Here is a 24,261-nt window from a genome sequence, read left to right as displayed (position 1 = left end):
GTTTTCGTCCTGAGCCTGAGCAATAGCCCAAGTTGATCTCGGGACCGTTGGACCTATTCCAACGTACCAATCTTGACGGTTCCCGAGAATTTCTAGCATTGCGTGCTCCTCTACGTCGTCCTGGTTAAAGACTACGCCTTGCTCTTCTGCTTGTCGCTGAAGATCCGCCAGTAGAGTAATTATCCGCTCCTTTACACATAAAAAAATTATTAAAAATTAATTATTATGTAAGTAACGTAATCTTAATTATCACATATGACTTACATGTGCTCGTCTCGCCCAATCTGTCGTCCATTCACCTTTTCTATTATGGTGTTTTTGCTCCCACGTCGTTAACGCGGAGCCCAAAGTCCCATCATCCTTACTCTGCAATTGTTACGAAAATATAAGTATTGAATTTATTTCAAATTAAGTATTTCAAAATTAGAATAACTTACGTTCAAATGACGATGAGCCAAGAAAGAAAGAGATCCTTGAGTCGACCTCGTCTTCTTCTTCTTCGAATTCTCCTTGTTGCGATTAGACTTTTTCTGCAAATAATTAATTTTGTCATTATTCAATCTGATAAAGATATTGTGATTTATTACAATCATACATTACGTACCTTCCAATCGTCAGTTGCGAACTCGTCTACCACCGCCTCCCAATTCTCTTTCTTATATCCCGGTGGTGTTTCCGCCTTAGCGTTTTCTGTGCTCCCACAAAACTCCAACCTGAACTTCTCTGATAGCTTGGACTTCTGGTTGCGTCGCCTGTTCTTGGCATTCCGAATGATAGCCTGATCAATCGTATTCTGATAGCAATCCGCAGGCAGATCCTCGCCGGTGTCAAGATCCGTGTACACAAATCTGAACTCGGAATGAAGTGCGCTCAAAATAGCAGCCAACGTTTGGGGCGTCACTTCACTCCAATCACGAGTCGTAGGCGGGATATGTGTTTTCACCAAAGCACCGAGGCGGTTGTTAAATAGTCCAACCTTTTTATTTTCTTTCCTTATCTCTTGATAGAATGTTTGGTTTATTGGGTCCCACTTGACCACCTCGCACCCGGTACACCCTGTGTTGCTCACACCGACGTCGAGCCGGTTGTTGGTCCCCTTGATTTCTTAGGACCTTGGGAATCAGGTTCCCGTGGCAGACCTTGAGAATCCGGTCTCTGTGGCGAATCTCCACCAGAACCCGAAGCGGTCGACATCCTATTGCTAAGTGACGAAGACGAATGAAGTCGATTATTAAGAGTTGTTGCTAAACTAATCAAAACTAAACAACCTAAACATATTATTAAATTAATTACAATTTCAATTAACCTAAACTAATCAAAACTAAACAACTTAAACATATTATTAAACTAATTACAATTTCAATTAATTAACCTAAACTAATCAAAACTAAACAACCTAAACATATTATTAAACTAATTACAATTTCAATTTGAAAATTTCAATTAACCTAAACAAATTAAAACTAAACAAGTTAAACATATTATTAAACTAATTACAATTTCAATTTGACAATTTTAATTAAGCTAAACTAATCAAAACTAAACAACCTAAACATGTAAGTATTAAACTAAAAAACCAAAAATTAATTAGAACAAATTTCATTTAATAAATTAATTACAAACTAATTAACTAATTCATTACAAATCAATTACAAACTAACTAACTAATTATAAACTAAACTACTAATCAAACTAAACTACTAATCAAAATACAAATCAAATTATGAAAAATTACTAACTAAATTAATTTCAACTACATAAAACAATTTACCAATTTTACTAATTATATCAAATTAATTTAAATTACATAATTAACAATTTTTATAATTATATCAAATTAATTTCAATTACATAATTAACAATTTTATCAAACTAACTACATTATTATTACATATATACATATAAAAAACTATTTATTACCTAACTAATTAACAATTAGACTAATTATACTAATTACAATTAATCTAAATTAATTAAAAACACAATTGAAAAGGCTTCGAGAGGCTAACCTGTAGGCGGGACTTGAGCACGGCGAGGCTGCAAGAGGCACGACGGTGCTGCGACGGGGAGTTCGTGGGCGTCGTTGTCTGGGTTTCGCCAAACCAACTGAAACAAAAAGAAAAACCCCAAATCAAACATCCAAAACCCTAATTTTTCCAATTTCGGCCAAAATCAAGAAATTTCCAAATAAACGACTTCAAATTCACAAATCCAGGTAATAATCAACATCAACTGAGCTCAATCAATATCGAAAGCAAATCAATTTCTCTCAATCAATACAGTCACAAACACACACACACTCAGTCACATGGTCAGGCATACACATAAACACACATACACGGGAACACACATAAACACACACCACACACATACACAGAGCCGCCTGAGAGACTGAGACTTGTTGGCTGAGAGACTCACGGACTTCTTGGTGCAGAGGCTTCGAGGGGTCGCGAGAGGAAGAACGAGGCCGGTTCAGGTCGAGTCTGGCGCGAGGAAGGAGCCTGGCTGGTCGTCGGAGGACTGGTCCGAGGCTGAGAGAGAGAGGGTAGTCAGCGGGCCCGAGCACAGACAGCCCCGGTGGTGGTCGCTCGACGCGGGAGCAGAGGCCGGGCGGAGAGGCGTCGGTGGTGGTCGCTCGCCGCGGGAGCAGAGGCCGGGCGGAGAGCCGTCGGTGGTGGTCGGAGGGAGCGACGGTGGACTGGTTGTAGGAGAGAACCCGGAGAGGAGAGAGGGTCAGATTGAGAGAGATTCGGATTGAGAGAGATGGAGTGAGGAGTGATTATGAATGAAAATCGCATAGAAAATTTCTTTTATATCATAACCTAGAATTTAGGTGCGACATTATCGCACCCAATGACCTGTGACGGAGTATTAGGTGCGACAAAGTCGCACCCAATGATGTGTGTCAGTACTTTTGGGTGCGACTTTGTCGCACCTAATAGTTAGGATGAAGTAGTGGGTGCGACTTAGTCGCACCTAAATGCTTTGACGGACTTTTGGGTCTGACTTGTCGCACCCAACCTAATAAAAATCGTGAAATTTTACACTGCTTGTTTGACTTACGGGTCCGACTTTTCGCACCCGAAAGTCTTTTGGGTGCGACTTTTAGGTGCGAAAAGTCGCACCCAAAAGTCTTCCGCACCGGAAAACTATATTTGTAGTAGTGTCACACGATTTGAAAGAGTTATGGTAGTTTCAAATTTTACAATTTTTTCGTGTACTAACCCCTTTGACTTTGAAGAGGATTTGTGAAATTTTATAGGGATCAAAAACTAATGATACGCCTACGTATTCTCGAAAAGATGGTAACCATCAACCAAAAGAGACAAGAATCTTCAAAATCTCACACCATTCGGAAGAGTTATGGTAGTTTCAAATTTTGCAAGTTTTTCGTGTACTAACCCCTTTGGCTTTGAAGAGGATTTGTGAAATTTTTATGGGGATAGAAAACTAATGACTCGCCTACATATTCTCTAAAATATGGTAACCATCAACCAAAAGAGACAAGAATCTTTAAAATCTCACACGATTTGAAAGAGTTATGGTAGTTTCATATTTTGCAAGTTTTTCGTGTACTAACCCATTTGGCTTTGAAGAGGAGTTGTGAAATTTTTATGGGGATAGAAAACTAATGACTCGCCTACATATTCTCCAAAATATGGTAACCATCAACCAAAAGAGACAAGAATCTTCAAAATCTCACACCATTCGGAAGAGTTATGGTAGTTTCAAATTTTGCAAGTTTTTCGTGTACTAACCTCTTTGGCTTTGAAGAGGATTTGTGAAGTTTTTATAGGCATTAAAAGTGATACGCCTACATATTCTAAAAAATATGGTAACCATCAACCAAAAGAGACAAGAATCTTCAAAATCTCACACCATTTGAAAGAGTTATGGAAGTTTCAACGTCTGTAAGATTTTCGTGTACTAACCCCTTTGGTTTTGAAGAGGAGTTGTGAAATTTTTATGGGTATAGAAAACCAATGACTCGCCTACATATTCTCTAAAATATGGTAACCATCAACCAAAAGAGACAAGAATCTTCAAAATCTCACACCATTCGGAAGAGTTATGGTAGTTTCAAATTTTACAATTTTTTCGTGTACTAACCCCTTCGACTTTGAAGAGGATTTGTGAAATTTTTATAGGGATCGAAAACTAATGAGATGCCTACGTATTCTCGAAAAGATGGTAACCATCAACTAAAAGAGACAAGAATCTTTAAAATCTCACACCATTCGGAAGAGTTATGGTAGTTTCGAATTTTTCAAGTTTTTCGTGTACTAACCCCTTTGGCTTTGAAGAGGAATTGTGAAATTTGTTGTCGTAGTTTTTCGGACAACGATTTAGGAGTCGGAGACGGTTAGACCCAAGGCCGGACCAAGTGGTCTCGCCTCGACTCGAGCGTGTCGGACTCGATATCCCGAGTCGTCCCTTAGCTGTGAATGTCCCTTGAGTTCATCCAAACACCTCCAAATGAGGAATCTGGAGGGTGAATGGGGGTGTGTGTCCGCGCCAAAGGTTGGCTGCCTACGTACCCTTTAGTCGGGATCAGGTCATGACGTAGTTCAGGGCGAGTGTCGTGGCTGGATGGCGAGTGCCAGGTCGGCTGGATCTGCAGCGTCAGTTGAGATGAAAGTGTCGGCGAGCACCAGAGTCGGCTTGCGCGCGCTGGGGCCGAACGAGTCTGCAGCGCCGGCGGGAGTTGAGGCTTCGGCGGGCGTCGAGGCTGGATCGCGAGGGCCGGGTCGACTGAATCTGCAGCGTCGATTGAGATGAAAGCTCTGGCGAGCACCAGATTTGGCTTGCGCGCGCTAGGGCCGAACGGGTCTGCTGCGTCGGCGGGAGTTGAGGCTTCGGCGGGCTTCGAGGCCGGATCGCGAGCGCCGGGTCGGCTGGATCTGCAGCGTCGGTGGGAGTTGAGGCTTCGGCGGGCTTCGAGGCGGGATCGCGAGTGCCGGGTCGTCTGCGTTCGTGGCTTCGGAATCTCTGAGAATGAGAAATCGGTTAGAATTCACTTCATGCCAAGGATGGCATCAAGAGAAGCAGAGAGAAGTCTCAAGTTTCTTCTCAGAAGGAATCTCCTTTTTCTTTCCCCTCAATGAGAGGGGGTATTTATAGTAGTTGGAGGTTGTGTGTTGAGGGACTTGGTAGGGTCCAGCCGAGATGGCTTCAAGAGTGATAAAGAAAATGCTCTTCGTGGGGAAAGATTGGTGTTGGGATGATATCATGGTTTATTGGTGGGTCCCAGGAAACAAATAAGCTGAGCTCATTGCTGTGGAAAAGATGGTGTTGGGATGATATTATAGTTTATTGGCGGGTCCCAGAAAACAAATAAGCTGAGCTCATTGGTGTGGAAAGGTTGGTGTTGGGATGATATTATGGGCTGGTACTTTTCCTTTTTGGCCCTTGGCAGGGCTGGGATTGCCTTCACAATTTTTGGGTTGGACTTTCTCCTGGAGGTCGAGCCTGCCTGGAGGTCGAGCTCGCCTGGGGGTCGAGGTCGAGCTCACGAGGCCGAGGTCGAGCTCGCGAGGTCGAGGTCGAGCTCGCGAGGCCGAGGTCGAGCTCGCGAGGCCGAGGTCGAGCTCGCCGAGGTCAAGCTCGTGAGGCCGAGGTCGAGCTCGTGAGGCCGAGGTCGAGCTCGTGAGGCCGTGGTCGAGCTCGTGAGGCAGAGGTCGAGCTCGTGAGGCCGAGGTCGAGGTCGAGCTCGGGAGGCCGAGGTCGAGCTCGTGAGGCCGAGGTCGAGCTCGAGCTTGCGAGGCCGAGGTCAAGGTCGAGCTTGCGAGGCTGAGGTCGAGCTCGGGAGGCCGAGGTCGAGCTCGTGAGGCCGGGGTCAAGCTGAGGTCGAGGCCGAACTCGTGAGACCGAGGTCGAGTTGAGGCCGAGGTCGAGCTCGCGAGGCCGAGGTCGAGCTCGTGAGGCCGAGGTCGAGCTCGTGAGGCTGAGGTCGAGCTTGTGGGGCCGAGGTCGAGCTCGTGAGGCCGAGGTCGAGCTGAGGCCGAGGCCGAACACATGAGGCCGAGGTCGAGCTGAGGCCGAGGCCGAACTCATGAGGCCGAGGTCGAAGAGATGCTTTGTCCTCGTTTGAGTTGGGCCTAAAATGTTTTTTTTAATATGGGAAAAATCTCTCATAACATTAGCCCCCCAGTTTTTTGGAGGACTTCGTCGTTCAAGAAACTTCGTGTCTTCGGGGCGGATCGTTGCCCGTCAGGGCGTTACCCCGACCGTCCTTGGTTTTCTAACTTGAGTATGCCGACGGTGAGCGCTCTCCACACGCCTTCGCTCGTTGTTGGGTTGCTTGTACAACATTGTTTGCTTTAGTTAAAGCTTTTCTCGTTTGTTACGCGTCTTATTTGCCCGAATTGCTGTGCTTAGCGCGATCGATTAGCGCGATGTGATTGGTGCGCGTCTTACGGGCCCGGCTTACTATGCTTAGCGTAACCGGTTTGCACGGCTTAGTGCCGCACCTGGCGGCGAAGTTTCCCGCGGACACTGGCTAGACCAGTTTCGTCCGGCGGGTCCGACTCTTTACCATCCATTCGTGACTCGTTGCCTATCGGCGTGTGTGAGCTGGGTGGCCGTCGCGCCCATCTTCCGACGAGTACGCTACCTATCGGTGTGCCTGTTATGCGTCGGGGTGGGCTTGACGCGAGCGCAGTTCCCAGTGAGCGTGGTACTTGTCGGTACGCGTGTCACGTTTTGGGTTTTGACTGCCGGGATCGGCGATCCGGTGCGCGGACGTGATCCGTCGACGCCTTACTGCCTATCGGTGTGCAAGGCGCGACATCGCGCGAGAGTGTCGCTGCGAGAGACGTGCGAGGTCGGAGGTCCGGTGCGCGGATCCAACTCGTCGACGTTTCTGGATCGACGATCCGGTGCGCAGACGTGATCCGTCGATGCCTTACTGCCTATCGGTGTGCAAGGCGCGGCATTGCGCGAGAGTGTCGCAGTGAGAGACGTGCGAGGTCGGAGGTCCGGTGCGCGGATCCAACTCGTCGACGTTTCGGGATCGACGATCCGGTGAGCGGACGTGATCGGTCGACACCTTACTGCCTATCGGTGTGCAAGGCGCGACATTGCGCGAGAGTGTCGCAGCGAAAGACGTGCGAGGTCGGAGGTCCGGTGCGCGGATCCAACTCGTCGACGTTTCTGGATCGACGATCCGGTGCGCGGACGTGATCCGTCGACGCCTTACTACCTATCGGTGTGCAAGGCGCGGCATTGCGCGAGAGTGTCGCAGCGAGAGACGTGCGAGGTCGGAGGTCCGGTGCGCGGATCCAACTCGTCGACGTTTCGGGATCGACGATCCGGTGAGCGGACGTGATCCGTCGACGCCTTACTGCCTATCGGTGTGCAAGGCGCGACATTGCGCGAGAGTGTCGCAGCGAAAGACGTGCGAGGTCGGAGGTCCGGTGCGCGGATCCAACTCGTCGACGTTTCGGGATCGACGATCCGGTGCGCGGACGTGATCCGTCGACGCCTTACTGCCTATTGGTGTGCAAGGCGCGACATTGCGCGAGAGTGTCGCGGCAAAAGACGTGCGAGGTCGGAGGTCCGGTGCGCGGATCCAACTCGTCGACGTTTCGGGATCGACTATCCGGTGCGCGGACGTGATCCGTCGATGCCCCGCTGCCTATCGGTGTACGAGGCGTGGAATCGTACGAGAGCGTCGCACGAGGGTCGGAGGTCTGGGGCGCGGATCCAACTTGTTGACGCTTCGCTACCTTTCGGCGCGTAAAACGTGTCGTTGCGCGAGCGCGTCGCGCGAGGGTCGGAGGTCCGGTGCGCGGATCCGACTTGTTGACGTTTCGCTACCTTTCGGCGCGTAAAACATGTCATTGCGCGAGCGCGTCGCGCGAGGGTTGGAGGTCCGGTGCGCGGACCCGACTTGTTGACGCTTTGTTACCTTTCGGCGCGGAGCCTGCACGAGGCGTTACATGAAGAGTCGGCACGAGGAGTATCAGTCGACTCGTGGACTCGAACTCGACTCGAAGAATGAACTCATCTCGGGGAGACATGTAGAGTCGGCACGAGGAGTATCAGTCGACTCGTGGACTCGGGACTCAACTCGAGGACTCATGTAGAGCCTGCACGAGGAGTTACGTGAAGAGTCGGCACGAGGAGTATCAGTCGACTCGTGGACTCGGGACTCAACTCGAGGACTCATGTAGAGACTGCACGAGGAGTTACGTGAAGAGTCGGCACGAGGAGTATCAGTCGACTTGTGGACTCGGGACTCAACTCGAGGACTCATGCAGAGCCTGCACGGGGAGTTACGTGAAGAGTCTGTACGAGGAGTATTAGTCGACTCGTGGACTCGAACTCGACTCAAGGAATGAACTCATCTCGGGGAGACATGTAGAGTCGGCACGAGGAGTATCAGTCGACTCGTGGACTCGGGACTCAACTCGAGGACTCATGTAGAGCCTGCTCGAGGAGTTACGTGAAGAGTCGGCACGAGGAGTATCAGTCTACTCGTGGACTCGAACTCGACTTGAGGAATGAACTCATCTCGGGGAGACATGTAGAGTCGGCACGAGGAGTATCAGTCGACTCGTGGACTCGGGACTCAACTCGAGGACTCATGTAGAGCCTGCACGAGGAGTTACGTGAAGAGTCGGTACGAGGAGTATCAGTCGACTCGTGGACTCGAACTCGACTCGAGGAGTGAATTCAACTCGAGGAGTAATATGCAGACCGTCTCTCTTTGGGGTCTCCGGCCTAACCATCGGCCCCTTGACTTAGTTGTTGTTGAGTTTTGATTGAGTTAGCCCAAGTCGGTTGGGCGAACTGACGAACTGAATCCAAAGACGTTTGGACGAAGTGATGAAGTCATTCCTGCTCGACTAGACGGAGTGTTGAGCTCGACTAGACGGAGTGTCGAGCTCGACCAGACGAAGTGACGAGCTCGACTAGACGAAGTGACGAGCTTGACTAGTCGACGTGGCGAGCTCGATCAGACGAAGTGACGAGCTCGACGGGACGACGTGGCGAGCTCGACTAGACTAAGTGACGAGCTCGACTAGACGACGTGGCGATCTCGATCAGACGAAGTGACGAGCTCGACTGGATGACGTGGCGAGCTAGATCAGACTAAGTGACGAGCTCGACTGGACGACGTGGCGAGCTCGACTAGACTAAGTGAAAGCTCGAGTGGACGACGTGGCGAGCTCGATCAGACGAAGTGACGACCTCGACTAGACAACATGGCGAGGTCGATCAGACTAAGTGACGAGCTCGACTGGACGACGTGGCGAGGTCGATCAGACGAAGTGACGAGCTCGAGTGGACGACGTGGCGAGCTCGACTAGACTAAGTGACGAGCTCGACTAGACGGCGTGGCGAGCTCTATCAGACAAAGTGACAAGCTGGACTGGACGACGTGGCGAGCTCGATCAGACGAAGTGACGAGCTCGACTGGACGACGTGGCGAGCTCGACTAGACTAAGTGACGAGCTCGACTAGACGACGTGGCGAGCTCGACTAGACGAAGTGACGAGCTCGACTGGACGACGTGGCGAGCTCGATCAGACGAAGTGACGAGCTCGATTGGACGACGTGGCGAGCTCGACTAGACTAAGTGACGAGCTCAACTTGACGACGTGGCGAGCTCGATCAGACGAAGTGACGAGCTCGACTAGACGACGTGGCGAGCTCGATCAGACGAAGTGGCGAGCTCGACTGCATGACGTGGCGAGCTCGACTAGACTAAGTGACGAGCTCGACTAGACGACGTGTCGAGCTCGACTAGACGAAGTGGCGAGCTCGACTAGACGACGTGGGCGAGCTCGACTAGACGAGGTGATGAGCTAGTTGGCACGAGGAGTATCAATCAACTCGTGGACTCGAACTCGACTCGAGGACTCATGTAGAGCCTGCACGAGGAGTTATGTGAAGAGTCGGCACGAGGAGTATCAGTTGACTCCTGGACTCGAACTCGACTCGAGGGATGAACTCATCTCGAGGAGTTATGTGAAGAGTCGGCACGAGGAGAATCAGTCGACTCGTGGACTCGAACTCGACTCAAGGAATGAACTCATCTCGAGGAGTTATGTGAAGAGTCGGCACGAGGAGTATCAGTCGACTCGTGGACTCGAACTCGACTCGAGGAATGAACTCATCTCAAGGAGTTATGTGAAGATTTTCTACTTTGGGACCTCCGGCCTGACCATCGGCCCCTTGGGACTTCTTTTTTTTTATATTTTTATTATTATTTTCTTTTTGAGTTGTTTTTTATTGAGCATTGATCCCCATTAGCCCCCCGAGTTTCTTGCGTTTGTGAGACGAAGGCCAAGAAACTCTCGTGTTGGAGGTATACAACAGTGTGTTAGAATAATTCTCTACTGTAATAAAGGGGGTCGTCACAGGTAGTCATGGCACTCGGCCTTTTTTGAAAAAGAAAATTGCATTTTCGCAATAAAAGCGATCACGAGGTCAATCGAGTTCGGTCGTGAGTTTGAGGGTGGAGGCTGCGACACTCATGGCTTGCTAGCAGATGCGACGAATTCCTCGAAGTTCGCACTTCGAAGTAGGGAATCAATTCTCTTCCTAAGCTGGTAGCATTCTGTTGTCGCGTGCCCGTGGTCATGGTGATATTCGCATTGCTTGCTCTCGTCCCTCGTCGCGGGGTCCATTTTTAACGGGGCCGGAGATCCTAGCTTCTCCCTGTGTAAGCTCAGGATCCGGTCGGGCGCCGTGTTGAGTGGGACGAAGGGTTGCTTCGGGGCTGGAGACAGATGGTCATTAGGGACTCGACCGCTTCTACGCCTCTTCCTTCGCGAGCCGAGACCCGTGGTCGGCGCCATGAGTGGGGGGGCGCGCCTTTTGTTGGGTGCGCGGTCAGCAACGTTGGGTGGTTGATGTCCCAAGACGACTTCTCTCTCGACCCCGCGTCGGGCGTTGAGTTTTTCTCTCAAGTCGCTCCCATGAGACTCCCTTCGGGAATTGAGGCGATCTCTCAAGTCTCCGGTGGCCGTCCCTATTACTTTAGGCGAGGATACGTCATTCGGGTGACGTCCTCGACAGACGCCACGGCCACTGACGTCGTCATCTCCCCGGGGGTTTTGGACGCGGATGGTGAGCTTGGAGTGTCCCTTTCGGGACCTAGAGGTCGAGTGTCCCCGAGCATTACTCGACCCTTGACGCCCTGGCGTGGTCGCCCGAGGGTGTCCCCTCGAGGGCGCGTGCGTGTGCCCATTAGAAAGTTGACGTCTAGACGCGGTCGCCCGAGGGTGTCCCCTTGGAAGCGTGCGCGTGCGTCCCCTTTCGTGAAGAGCGTGGTGGAGGTCGGTCTTGTTGCCTCTCGACTTTGCCACGTAATCGGGGTCTTTCTCGTCGTGGACTTCCATTGTCACAGTGCCGGTGACGCCGGGGCGGTCTAGGAGCTCGGCGAGCCTTCGAGCCGTGTCCTCTCGGACTGCGGCCTCGGGGTCATTCGTCGGGTCTCAGGGCTGGCTCTCATTATCATGAGGTTGCCCTTCGAGACGGTGCGCGGAGCTTTGGAGGTCGTGCCTCGAGCTAGTCGCTCGGGCGCCCACGGAGGTGGCGGGGACATGACTTATCTCTCGAGAGTCGTAGAAGTAGCGAAAATGTGGAATGGAAGGGAGAGCGTGCTGGGGCCGAACAGATCTGCAGCGCCGGTGGGAGTCGCGAGCGCCGGGGTCGGCGGGATCTGCAGCGTCGGCTGGGATGGAGGCTTTAGCGAGCACCGGAGTCGGCTCGCGTGTGCTGGGGCCGAACAGATCTGCAGCGCCGTCTCCTTCTCCCTTTTTTTCGCTGGAGAGTCTGAGATGAAGACCAGAGAGGAATCTCTTTTTCTCTCTTTTGTTTTGTGGCTGAAGAATAAAATGGGAGAGAAAATCTGTTTGGAGAGGAAATTGTTGGCTTTGATTTTTTGGTGGTCTTCCGTGGAGGAAGCGAGTTTGCCGGTGGAGAGCTCGTGGTTGTTCTCGAGATACCCTCCTTCTAGCGCCAAAATGTTGTCGCAGTTTTTCGGACAACGATTTAGGAGTCGGAGACGGTTAGACCCAAGGCCGGACCAAGTGGTCTCGCCTCGACTCGAGCGTGTCGGACTCGATATCTCGAGTCGTCCCTTAGCTGTGAATGTCCCTTGAGTTCGTCCAAACACCTCCAAATGAGGAATCTGGAGGGTGAATAGGGGTGTGTGTCCGCGCCAAAGGTTGGCTGCCTACGCACCCTTTAGTCGGGATCAGGTCATGACGTAGTTCAGGGCGAGTGTCGTGGCTGGATGGCGAGTGCCGGGTCGGCTGGATCTACAGCGTCGGTTGAGATGAAAGTGTCAGCGAGCACCAGAGTCGGCTTGCGCGCGCTGGGGCCGAACGGGTCTGCAGCGCCGGCGGGAGTTGAGGCTTCGGCGGGCGTCGAGGCTGGATCGCGAGGGCCGGGTCGGCTGGATCTGCAGCGTCGATTGAGATGAAAGCTCCGGCGAGCACCAGAGTTGGCTTGCACGCGCTGGGGCCGAACGGGTCTGCAGCGCCGGCGGGAGTTGAGGCTTCGGCGGTATTCGAGGCCGGATCGCGAGCGCCGGGTCGGCTGGATCTGCAGCATCGGTGGGAGTTGAGGCTTCGGCGGGCTTCGAGGCAGGATCGCGAGCACCGGGTCGCCTGCGTTCGTGTCTTCGAAATCTCTGAGAATGAGAAATCGGGGAGAATTCACTTCAGGCCAAGGATGGCATCAAGAGAAGCAGAGAGAAGTCTCAAGTTTCTTCTCAGAAGGAATCGCCTTTTTCTTTCCCCTCAATGAGAGGGGGTATTTATAGTAGTTGGAGGTTGTGTGTTGAGGCACTTGGTAGGGTCCAGCCGAGATGGCTTCAAGAGTGATAAAGAAAATGCTCTTCGTGGGGAAAGATTGGTGTTGGGATGATATCATGGTTTATTGGTGGGTCCCAGGAAACAAATAGGCTGAGCTCATTTGTGTGGAAAAGATGGTGTTGGAATGATATTATGGTTTATTGGCGGGTCACAGAAAACAAATAAGCTGAGCTTATTGGTGTGGAAAGGTTGGTGTTGGGATGATATTATGGGCTGGTACTTTTCCTTTTTGGCCCTTGGCAGGGCTGGGATTGCCTTCACAATTGTTGGGTTGGACTTCCTCCTGGAGGTCGAGCCTTCCTGGAGGTCGAGCTCGCCTGGGGGTCGAGGTCGAGCTCGCGAGGCCGAGGTCGAGCTCGTGAGGCCGAGGTCGAGCTCGCGAGGCTGAGGTCGAGCTCGTGAGGCCGAGGTCGAGCTAGTGAGGCCGTGGTCGAGCTCGTGAGTCCGTGGTCGAGCTCGTGAGGCCGTGGTCGAGCTCGCGAGGCCGAGGTCGAGCTCGCGAGGCCGAGGTCGAGCTCGCGAGGCCGAGGTCGAGCTCGCGAGGCCGAGGTCGAGCTCGTGAGGCCGAGGTCGAGCTGAGGTAGAGGCCGAACTCGTGAGGCCGAGGTCGAGCTGAGGCAGAGGCCGAACTCGTGAGGCCGAGGTCGAGCTGAGGCTGAGTCTCATGAGGCCGAGGTCGAGCTCGCGAGGCCGAGGTCGAGCTCGTGAGGCCGCGGTCGAGCTGAGGCAGAGGCCGAACTCGTGAGGCCGAGGTCGATCTGAGGCCGAGTCTCATGAGGCCGAGGTCGAGCTCGCGAGGCCGAGGTCGAGCTCGTAAGGCCGAGGTCAAGCTCGTGAGGCCGAGGTCGAGCTCGTAAGACCGAGGTCGAGCTCGTGAGGCCGAGGTCGAGCTGAGGTAGAGGCCAAACTCGTGAGGCCGAGGCCGAACTCGTGAGGTCAAGGTCGAGCTCGTGAGGCCGAGGTCGAAGAGATGCTTTGTCCTCGTTTGAGTTGGGCCTAAAATGTTTTTTTTTTAATATGGGAAAAATCTCTCATAACAAAATTTTTATAGGGATAGGAAACTAATGATACGCCTACATATTCTTGAAAATATGGTAACCATCAACCAAAAGAGACAAGAATCTTCAAAATCTCACACCATTCGGAAGAGTTATGGTAGTTTCGAATTTTGCAAGTTTTTCGTGCACTAACTCCTTTGGCTTTGAAGAGGATTTGTGAAATTTTTATGGGGATAGAAAACTAATGATACGCCTACATATTCTCGAAAATATGGTAACCATCAACCAAAAGAGTCAAGAATCTTCAAAATCTCACACCATTCGGAAGAGTTATGGTAGTTTCAAATTTTGCAAGTTTTTCGTGTACTAACCCCTTTGGCTTTGAAGAGGAATTGTGAAATTTTTATAGGGAACGAAAACTAATGATACGCCTACATATTCTTGAAAATATGGTAACCATCAACCAAAAGAGACAAGAATCTTCAAAATCTCAAACGATTTGAAAGAGTTATGGTAGTTTCAAATTTTGCAAGTTTTTCGTGTACTAACCCCTTTGGCTTTGAAGAGAATTTGTGAAATTTTTATAGGGATAGAAAACTAATGATACGCCTACATATTCTCAAATAAATGGTAACCATCAACCAAAAGAGAAAAGAATCTTCAAAATCTCACACCACTCGGAAGAGTTATGGTAGTTTCAAATTTTGAAAATTTTTCGTGTACTAACTGTTGGAATTGATCTAGGGTTTAAGAAAAAGTTTAACGCTTCGTTAAGCGGCGGAATTTTAAATAATTTCTTTTCAAGTAAAAACGGTTTTTACTAACCTAGACAAAGAGCAAGTACATATAAATAAAAACTTAATATGAGCATAGAAGTTTACTAACTTTTCTTGAAGCTTGAACTTTGATAAGCTTTTGGAAAGTTGCAACGCTCGTCTCCCTCGCAGCACGTCTGTTTTTCTTTCCTCGGCACCTCGAGCAACCACGATAGTTTCTATCATTAAATCACTCGAAATAAAAGGAATCAGTGAGTGGGCAGTTTTAAACACTACGACTTAAGAACGAGTCTTGAAGTCGCAGAGCTAAACTCTAGGTCAAATGAGGACCTAGGTGCCAAAACAATAAAACGAAATTGACTAGAGAGAGAGAGGAGAGGGGCGGCCAAGGTTCTAGAGAGAGAGTCTCTCAAATCTCTAAAACTTTGGAATGAATGAAAAATTGTGGAATGAGGCTCCTACTTATAGGAGAGGTCTCACCTTCAATAAGGTAGTTTCCTCTTCTATAGAATATCACATATTCATGAGCCAATTTCCCTTTTCCTTCAAAGAGTCACACGGCCAAGACTTGCCAAGCAAGTCCTTGGATTTGTTTCCTCTTTTGACTCTTTGGGGCGCCCACCTTGGTTTCCCCTTAGGGGAAATTTGTTTCCTCTTTTTCTTTTGGCAAGTATCTTCATACATTCATGCACAAAATATTCTCGCTTTATTTGGGTATGTTGGGCGCCTATACCATCTAGAAAAGGCTTCTAGAAGCTTTTCCATTTGTTCGTGACAACATGAAAAAGGCCAATTAAGAATTTTCAATAAAATTCTTATGAAATGAAATTATTCCACAAGGCCCAATTAATCATATTATGGCCGAGTGTTACTTGTCATCAAATGACCATGTCAAAAAATTTATTGACATTCATTTCATCCTATATCTCAAAAGACAAAAATACCCTTTTGACAATTTTCGTTCTTGTTTTGACTTAGCTTCCAGTTTAACTATTCCTATTCGATGTGATTCGTGACAGTGACCTCATGGATCCAAATGAACAAAGCTTGAGCTAAAATACTTGGACTCAAAAGTTCACAAACTTTTTCCAAGTTTAGCTTAATTTCAACTGACTCCACTAAAGAGTTGACACTGAAAATCTCTCGGTTCAAATGAATTTATTTTCTACTTAAGAATTCAACCTAATTGTAATGAGTGGATCCAAAGAATAATATCAGTGTTTACCCTTCATGAATGTCATCAGCTAGTCGGGATTTACTAAATTACCATTTTACCCTTCTAGCTATTATTTCCTCAACTCCTTTGTCGCTTGTGAATAAGTTAGAAACAATGTATTTGACGAGGAGCTAACAAGTCACATTGTTTCATCCAAAAGAGTCAGGACTCAATTTGGACACTGGCCAGTTCATTTATTCACATTCCAAGGAACAAAGCAGGAGGTGACATACATTGCATTTCAGCAATCTTGTACATGAATTCCGTATCTATGAGAACTTCACAAAGTTACTCATGACATTCTCACAACTTAGTACTTCACCAATAGGCCCTGTTCGGAATCACATAGTGAGTCTGAACTCTGACTTTCTCAAATGAGAATACTAAGGTGTGAAATGACATGTCTCATTTCAGGATTAAGGTAAGCACGATGCAATTCATACGTAGTGACTTCGAGACATAAGAGGTTAAATGGTTTGTTCTTATCTTGTCTCAAGAAGTGCACTGGTCAATTCAGTACCTTCGGAAGATACCTAGAACAACTATAGAGTCTCCAACTCTCAATGCCTCATAACCAGACATCATAGATTCTTCTAACAATCATACTGAGGTCAATAGTCCTTTGACCCTTAGATTACGAATATATCGTTTTAAGCAAACTACGAAGAGTTTGTTCATGCAAATCTACATTTGTCTCTTCATAAGTTGTTTAGTTTGTTTATGGACTAAAGACTAAGGTTTTATCATAAAGCTTCAAACAAGGAAGATTGAATGAACGTTTCAACTTTTTATTAATGAATAAGCAATTACAAGCAAGAGTCTTCATGAGACTTTATTACATCAAATCTATAATACAAAGATTACAACTCTTCTTGTGGGCACCATTGACAACAAACTCCCACTTGACTCAAAGAAGATGTGTGTAGCCTTTCATGCCTAATCCCTCTCGATGTTGGTCGAAGACCTTGTTCGCTATGGCCTTTGTGAATGGATCTGCTAGGTTGTCCACCGTTGAGATCTTCTTCACTTCCATGTCTCTGCGCTGCACGATCTCTCGAATCAAATGGTATTTCCTCTCAATATGCTTAGAGCGCTTATGGCTTCGAGGTTCCTTTTGAGTTAGCGACAGCCCCACTATTATCACAATAAAGGGTCATGGGCTCGTCGACGTTTTGAACAATTTCCAAATACTTAAGGAATTTTTTAAGCCATACAGCCTCTTTGGATGCTTCACAAGCAGCCACATATTCTGCTTCCATTGTGGAGTCAGCGATGCAAGATTGCTTGATACTTCTCCACACAACAGCTCCACCATTAAGGATGAACACAGATCCCGAAGTGGATTTCCTGGAATCCTTATCCGCTTGAAAATCGAAGTCGGTATATCCCGTCATAGTCAGGTTAGTACCTGAGTATGTAAGCATCAAGTTCCTAGTTCTTCGAAGATACTTAAGAACATGCTTAACAGCAATCCAGTGCTCGGGTCCAGGGTTGGATTGGAAACGGCTAACTACGCCAACGGTGAAACAGATGTCAGGTCTAGTGCAAAGCATAGCATACATGAGGCTTCCTACGGCAGAGGCGTAAGGAATTTTCCTCATATCTTCAATCTCTTGTGCAGTCTTGGGAGACTGGTCCTTAGAGAGTGAAACTCCATGCCTAAAGGGTGTTTGGCCCTTCTTGGAGTCTTGCATCGAGAAGCGATCCATCACCTTATCAATATAAGATGCTTGAGAGAGCGACAGGGTCCGGTTTTTCCTATCTCGAAAGATTTGGATCCGCAGAATGTACGCGGCTTCTCCTAGATCCTTCATATCGAATTGCTTTGCCAGCCAGACCTTAACCTCAGATAACTTACCCACGTCATTACCAATGAGTAGTATATCATCGACATATAGCACCAGAAACACAACTTTGCCTTCGTGTATTAACTTGTAAACACAATGCTCATCTATTGACTGTTCAAAGCCGAAGCTTTTCACAGTTTCATCGAATCTGATATTCCATTACCTAGATGCTTGCTTTAATCCATAAATGGACTTAAGCAACTCACAAACCTTGGTCTCTTGACCTTCTTCCACGAAACCGTCTAGTTGAGCCATGTAAATCCGCTCGTCAAGATTGCCATTCAGAAAGGCTGTCTTGACATCCATTTGCCAGATCTCATAGTCGAGAGTTGCAGCTATGAATAGGAGTATGCGGATGGATTTAAGCATCGCGACTGGCGAGAAGGTTTCTTCATAGTCAATCCCTTCATGTTGGGTATAACCCTTCGCCACAAGTCATGATTTGAACATCTCGACGTTCCCATCAGGACCCCTTTTCTTCTTGTATATCCACTTACACCCTACGGGTTTAATCCCTTCAGGAAGGTCTACAATTTCCAGACTTTGTTGACATACATCGAGTGCATCTCAACTTTCATGGCGTCAAGCCAAAGGTTTGATTCAGAACAAGCCATCGCTTGGCTATAGGAAACAGGATCATCCATGTCAGAGACGGCTACAAGAGAGTCTCCATAAGACATGTACCTGTCAGGCTTTTGAGTAGCCCTCCCACTACGTCGAAGTACTACTTGATGAGATTCTGATGAGTTAGGTTGTGTTTCAGTTGGGGTAAGAACAGTTCCTACAGATGAGGTAGAAGCTTCCTCACCCAACTTTTCTTCAAGCACAATTTTGCTTCTAGGTTTTGCATCCTTCATAAAGTCCTCCTCAAGGAAACGAGCATTCGTGCTAACGAAAGACATATCGTCCTCAGGACTATAGAAAGTAAAACCTTTGGTTTCCTTTGGATATCCAACGAACATACACAATTCTGACCTACTAGCCAACTTGCTAGTCTTTTGCCTTAGCACGTGTGCGGGGCAACCCCAAATTTTGATGCTGCCAAGATTCACTTTACGGCCAGTCCATCGTTCATAGGGAGTACCAGGAACCGTCTTGGACGGAACTTGGTTCAGAATATAAGAAGCTCTTTCGAGGGCATATCCCCAAAAGGAAAGAGGGAGTGATGAGTAACTCATCATTGATCTAACCATCTCCATAAGAGTTCGGTTCCTTCTCTCTGACACTCCGTTTTGTTGAGGTGTGCCAGGTGCGGTAAGCTGAGAAGCGATACCTTCTTCTTTAAGAAAATCATCGAACTCTCCAGACATATACTCACCACCTCGATCAGATCGAAGGGTTTTGATCACTTTGCCAGTTTGCTTTTCCACTAAAGCCCTAAAGACCTTAAATACGTTAAAGGTCTCGGATTTGTGTTTGAGCAAATAGACAAAACCATATCGCGAGTAATCATCGGTGAAGGTAACGAAGTATTCGTATCCACCACGTGCCTGTTGACTGAGCGGACCACATACATCATAATGTACTAGTTCCAGCAGCTCAGTGTCTCTTCGACCCTTATCAGAGAAAGGTCGCTTGGTCATTTTTCCTTCTATGCAGGATTCACAAGTAGGCAGTGAACCTATTGCAGAGGCTTGGAGTGGACCATCCCTCACAAGTCTCTTAATCCTATCTAGACTGATATGACCAAGTCTTAAGTGCCAGAGGTATGTTGATTTTGCTAGATCGGAGGATTCAGAAAGTATGATCCTCTTTGGCTCCCTAACTAGATCGTTATCTATTTCGGTGTCTAAGAGAGAAGGTTGAGTGGGATAGATGTAGAAAAGAGCATTCTTCATACATGCATCAGTGACAAAAGAATTATCAGGAAACGAAATACGAATTCCATTCTTAATGAACTTTAAACAATAATCTTGCTCACGAAGACGAGGAACAGATATTAAGTTCTTTCCAAAGGAAGGAAAGAAATAAACATAATTCAAGTTTAAAGTACGGTCTTCAAAAGACAGCGTCACGGATCCCACAGCCTTCGCAGACACCAGGCTCCCATCACCCCATTTGAAGTAGAACCCGCCTTCCTCTAAGCTTTTGGTTTTCTTTAAACCATTCAAGGAACAGCAAATATGGTTAGTAGCAGCGGAGTCAAGAATCCACGTTGATACATTATCAGCTACTAAGCATGCTTCGGTAACTAGTACAATACTATGTTCCTTTGCTTTGAGATAGGCAGGACAGTTCTTTTCATCGGCCTTGTGAGGTCTCTTCTCAGTTCCAGAGGTAGAGGCTTTGTGCTCAGTAGCATGTGCCTCTCCTTTATTCCTCTTTCTCTTAGTGAGACCTACAGCAGTGTGAAGTTCCATCATAAGCTTGGTAACAGTGTACTCTAGCTTGTTTATGGAGTAGTTCATCTTGGAGGTATCAAGAGATGCGGTGAGAGTTTCTAAGATCATATCTATGACACTTTTCCCATCAATCTCAGATCCTAGGATTTCCATTTTATTCAGAAAACTAATGATCAGTATCATAGTCTCCAACAGGAGTCCTAGCCTGCATATGACAGTTCATAAACTGTCGGACTGCTTGTTGCCTTGCTTGAAGCCTTTGCCCTCCAAATATCTCAATGAGATTGTTGAGCATGTCGGCGGCAGTCTCGATGTCACGATGTTGCTCTTTTAGCATATTGTTCATAGATGCTAAGATATAGCACCTCACAATCTCATCGGATCGAAGCCAGGCCGCTAAGCCGTCATTGTTCTCTGGAGTTGAATCATCATTCGTTAGGGGAGGACACGGGGTGGTGAGTACCCATTTGTGCTTGTTAACGGTAACTATTATGTCGAGGTTACGTTTCGAATCTACGTAGTTTTCGTTTTCGAGTTCGTTCGAGGAAAGGATGAGAGATGTTTGCGAGACATGTTGCTTATTTAAGTTGAAACAAGTTTATGATTAGTCTTTGGTTTAGGATTTAAGTTTGTTAAAGACTTGATAAAATCCAAAGGTGTTATAAACAAAACGATAATTTACTCCCTCAAGAGAAGGCCGCAAAGAATCTCCATTTATAAGTAAATGACACATCATTAATGCTTAACCAAGATGTCAATACATCAATTTTGACTAGCCACCTTTTAAATTGGTTTGATCACTCACATCCTTTCGCAGAGCCTCAAGGGAGGATTACTAGGGATTGAGCCTAAGTGTGCAACCAACCACTTAGTCCAAAAGGTCAACTTTGAAAAACAATCCCCCAAGGGGAGGCCTTGTCATCATCGTCTCACTCTCGGACGTAGCTCATTGAGCAATGATCGAAGCAAGAACGCCTTGGAGTACTCCCATTTAAGAGAGGGTCGCAAGAGCGGCTCTTAGTCCCACGTTAATTGCTTCTTTCACTAGTGTTGGGAATCGTGGGTTACAAACAACAAATATAACCCTCCCACTTAGTTTTTGGAGTTTGGTTCATCTACTCTTATAAGTTCGGAAACGATTTTCCTAGTTATAGAGCGATAGAGCGGACAACTAGAAGAGAATCCTAGATATTCATGTTCAGAGCAGTATTAGTACATAAAGGCACAAGGTACATACTCGATCTTTTCCTATTTTCTATTTCGGGAAAGTGCGTGAGGGAAGTGTGAACTTCAACTCACTCGAACACTTGAAAGTTTGAGATTACATATCTTTTTATTTTTCGGCTTGTCTACAAGGAGACCTCCCACTCAAATTTTCAAGAGCATATAGATTTTGAACATATGTGATATAGATATAGTTTTGAAAACATTTTGAAAATTTATTTGATTTTGATGACAAAATATTTTTCAAGTTTGAAAGTGAAAACGGTTTTTCAAAATTCAAACTAGTTTTGTAAAAATTCAATTTCAATTAAACTTTCAAAAATCAAAACATTTTAATCTTACACATAATGTTTATAATCTTATGAAAAACATTTTTGCTCAAGAAATTTTTCTCATTAGAGTTCTATAACTCATGGTAGTGGGGCTGAAAATCCGGAATTCTAAAAAACTGGAGTTTCGGAATAGCCGCGCACCTCGGAGTAAAATCGTCAAAACTGGCGGCTCCTTTTGACCTGAACCTGGTGGCATTGGACAGAGGACAGATAGAGCTGTAATTTGATTCAAGAATCATTAAATTTCAATTTCTGAGCAGAGAGTTATGCCACTTTTACTGCGGGTTTACTCCAGCTCGAAGAAAAAGAAATAATTAAAGCTTGGTCCTTTTTAGGTGCGAAAAATAATCGAGTGTAACGGAACGTTTTAGGATGTTGTTAAAGCTTTTATTGGTGTTTTATTAGCAAGTTAATAACATGGTATAAAAGAAATAACAACATACATAAAACGATTCAAGTAAATATAAGAAACTAGTACGACAAGAAAACTAGTCACAAAAATTACTCGAAATTTCTCAAACCTTTAAAACACGTTTTTCAATATAAAAAATTAAAAACTTTTAGAACTGATTCTAATGTGTTTTAATAACATCCCAAACTCATATAAAATAAACATGATTTTTAATTTAAAGGCATGAGCAATAAATTAAAAAAAATCTAAGATAACAATTCTAACTTGTCACAAAATTAGTAAACTTTCGAAAACGATTTTCAAGCTCATATTTTTAAATACATGTACATGCTAATCTTTGACAATAGCTCTGATACCATTTGTTGGAATTGATCTAGGGTTAAAGAAAAAGTTTAACGCTTCGTTAAGCGGAGGAATTTTAAAAAATTTCTTTTCAAGTAAAAACGGTTTTTACTAGCCTAGACAAAGAGCAAGTACATATAAATAAAAACTTAATATGAGCATAGAAGTTTACTAACCTTTCTTGAAGCTTGAACTTTGAGAAGCTTTTGGAAAGTTGCAACGCTCGTCTCCCTCGCAGCACGTCTCTCTTTCTTTCCTCGGCACCTCGAGCAACCACGATAGTTTCTATCACTAAATCACTCGAAATAAAAGGAATCAGTGAGTGGGCAGTTTTAAACACTACGACTTAAGAACGAGTCTTGAAGTCGCAGAGCTAAACTCTAGGTCAAATGAGGACCTAGGTGCCAAAACAATAAAACGAAATTGACTAGATAGAGAGAGGAGAGGGGCGGCCAAGGTTCTAGAGAGAGAGTCTCTCAAATCTCTAAAACATTGGAATGAATGAAAAAGTGTGGAATGAGGCTCCTATTTATAGGAGAGGTCTCACCTTCAATAAGGTAGTTTCCTCTTCTATAGAATATCACATATTCATGAGCCAATTTCCCTTTTCCTTCAAAGAGTCACACGGCCAAGACTTGCCAAGCAAGTCCTTGGATTTGTTTCCTCTTTTATTTGCTTCTCTTTTGACTCTTTTGGGCGCCCACCTTGGTTTCCCCTTAGGGGAAATTTGTTTCCTCTTTTTCTTTTGGCAAGTATCTTCATACATTCATGCACAAAATATTCTCTCTTTATTTGGGTATGTTGGGCGCCTATACCATCTAGAAAAGGCTTCTCGAAGCTTTTCCATTTGTTCATGACAACATGAAAAAGGCCCATTAAGAATTTTCAATAAAATTCTTATGAAATGAAATTAATCCACAAGGGCCAATTAATCATATTATGGCCGAGTGTTACTTGTCATCAAATGACCATGTCAAAAAATTTATTGGCATTCATTTCATCCTATGTCTCAAAAGACAAAAATACCCTTTTGACAATTTTCGTTCTTGTTTTGACTTAGCTTCCAGTTTAACTATTCCTATTCGATGTGATTCGTGACAGTGACCTCATGGATCCAAATGAACAAAGCTTGAGCTAAAATACTTGGACTCAAAAGTTCACAAACCTTTTCCAAGTTTAGCTTAATGTCAACTGACTCCACTAAAGAGTTGACACTGAAAATCTCTCGATTCAAATGAATTTATTTTCTACTCAAGAATTCAACCTAATTGTAATGAGTGGATCCACAGAATATTATCAGTGTTTACCCTTCATGAATGTCATCAGCTAGTTGGGATTTACTAAATTACCATTTTACCCTTCTAGTTGTTATTTCCTCAACTCCTTTGTCGCTTGTGAATAAGTTAGAAACAATGTATTTGACGAGGAGCTAACAAATCACATTGTTTCATCCAAAAGAGTCAGGACTCAATTTGGACACTGGCCAGTTCATTTATTCACACTCCAAGGAACAAAGCATGAGGTGACATACATTGCATTTCAGCAATATCTATGAGAACTTCACAAAGTTACTCATGACATTCTCACAACTTAGTATTTCACCAATAGGCCCTGTTCGGAATCACATAGTGAGTCCGAACTCTGACTTTCTCAAATGAGAACACTAAGGTGTGAAATGACATGTCTCATTTCAGGATTAAGGTAAGCACGATGCAATTCATACGTAGTGACTTCGAGACATAAGAGGTTAAATGGTTTGTTCTTATCTTGTCTCTAGAAGTGCACTGGTCAATTCAGTACCTTCGGAAGATACCTAGAACAACTATAGAGTCTCCAACTCTCAATGTCTCATAACCATACATCATAGATTCTTCTAACAATCATACTGAGGTCAATAGTCCTTTGACCCTTAGATTGCGAATATATCGTTTTAAGCAAA

General features: G+C 46.2%; 1 long non-coding RNA gene across 1 annotated transcript; it reads right to left on the bottom strand.

Annotated features, from left to right (window-relative positions):
- Positions 1–283: 283 nt before the first annotated feature.
- LOC149401827 (uncharacterized) lies at positions 284–997 on the bottom strand. Its single transcript, XR_016296402.1, has 3 exons — positions 605–997; positions 438–530; positions 284–366 (listed from the first exon to the last, which is right to left on the bottom strand). It is a non-coding gene; the product is annotated as an uncharacterized LOC149401827 (long non-coding RNA).
- Between the last annotated feature and the right edge of the window lie 23,264 nt (positions 998–24,261).

Source organism: Urtica dioica, chromosome 4 (genome assembly GCF_054948205.1).
Source record: "Urtica dioica subsp. dioica isolate 48M chromosome 4, U.dioica_male_clone48M_v1_H2, whole genome shotgun sequence".
Classification (NCBI taxonomy): domain Eukaryota; kingdom Viridiplantae; phylum Streptophyta; class Magnoliopsida; order Rosales; family Urticaceae; genus Urtica; species Urtica dioica.
This window is presented reverse-complemented; position numbering and strand designations above follow the sequence as displayed.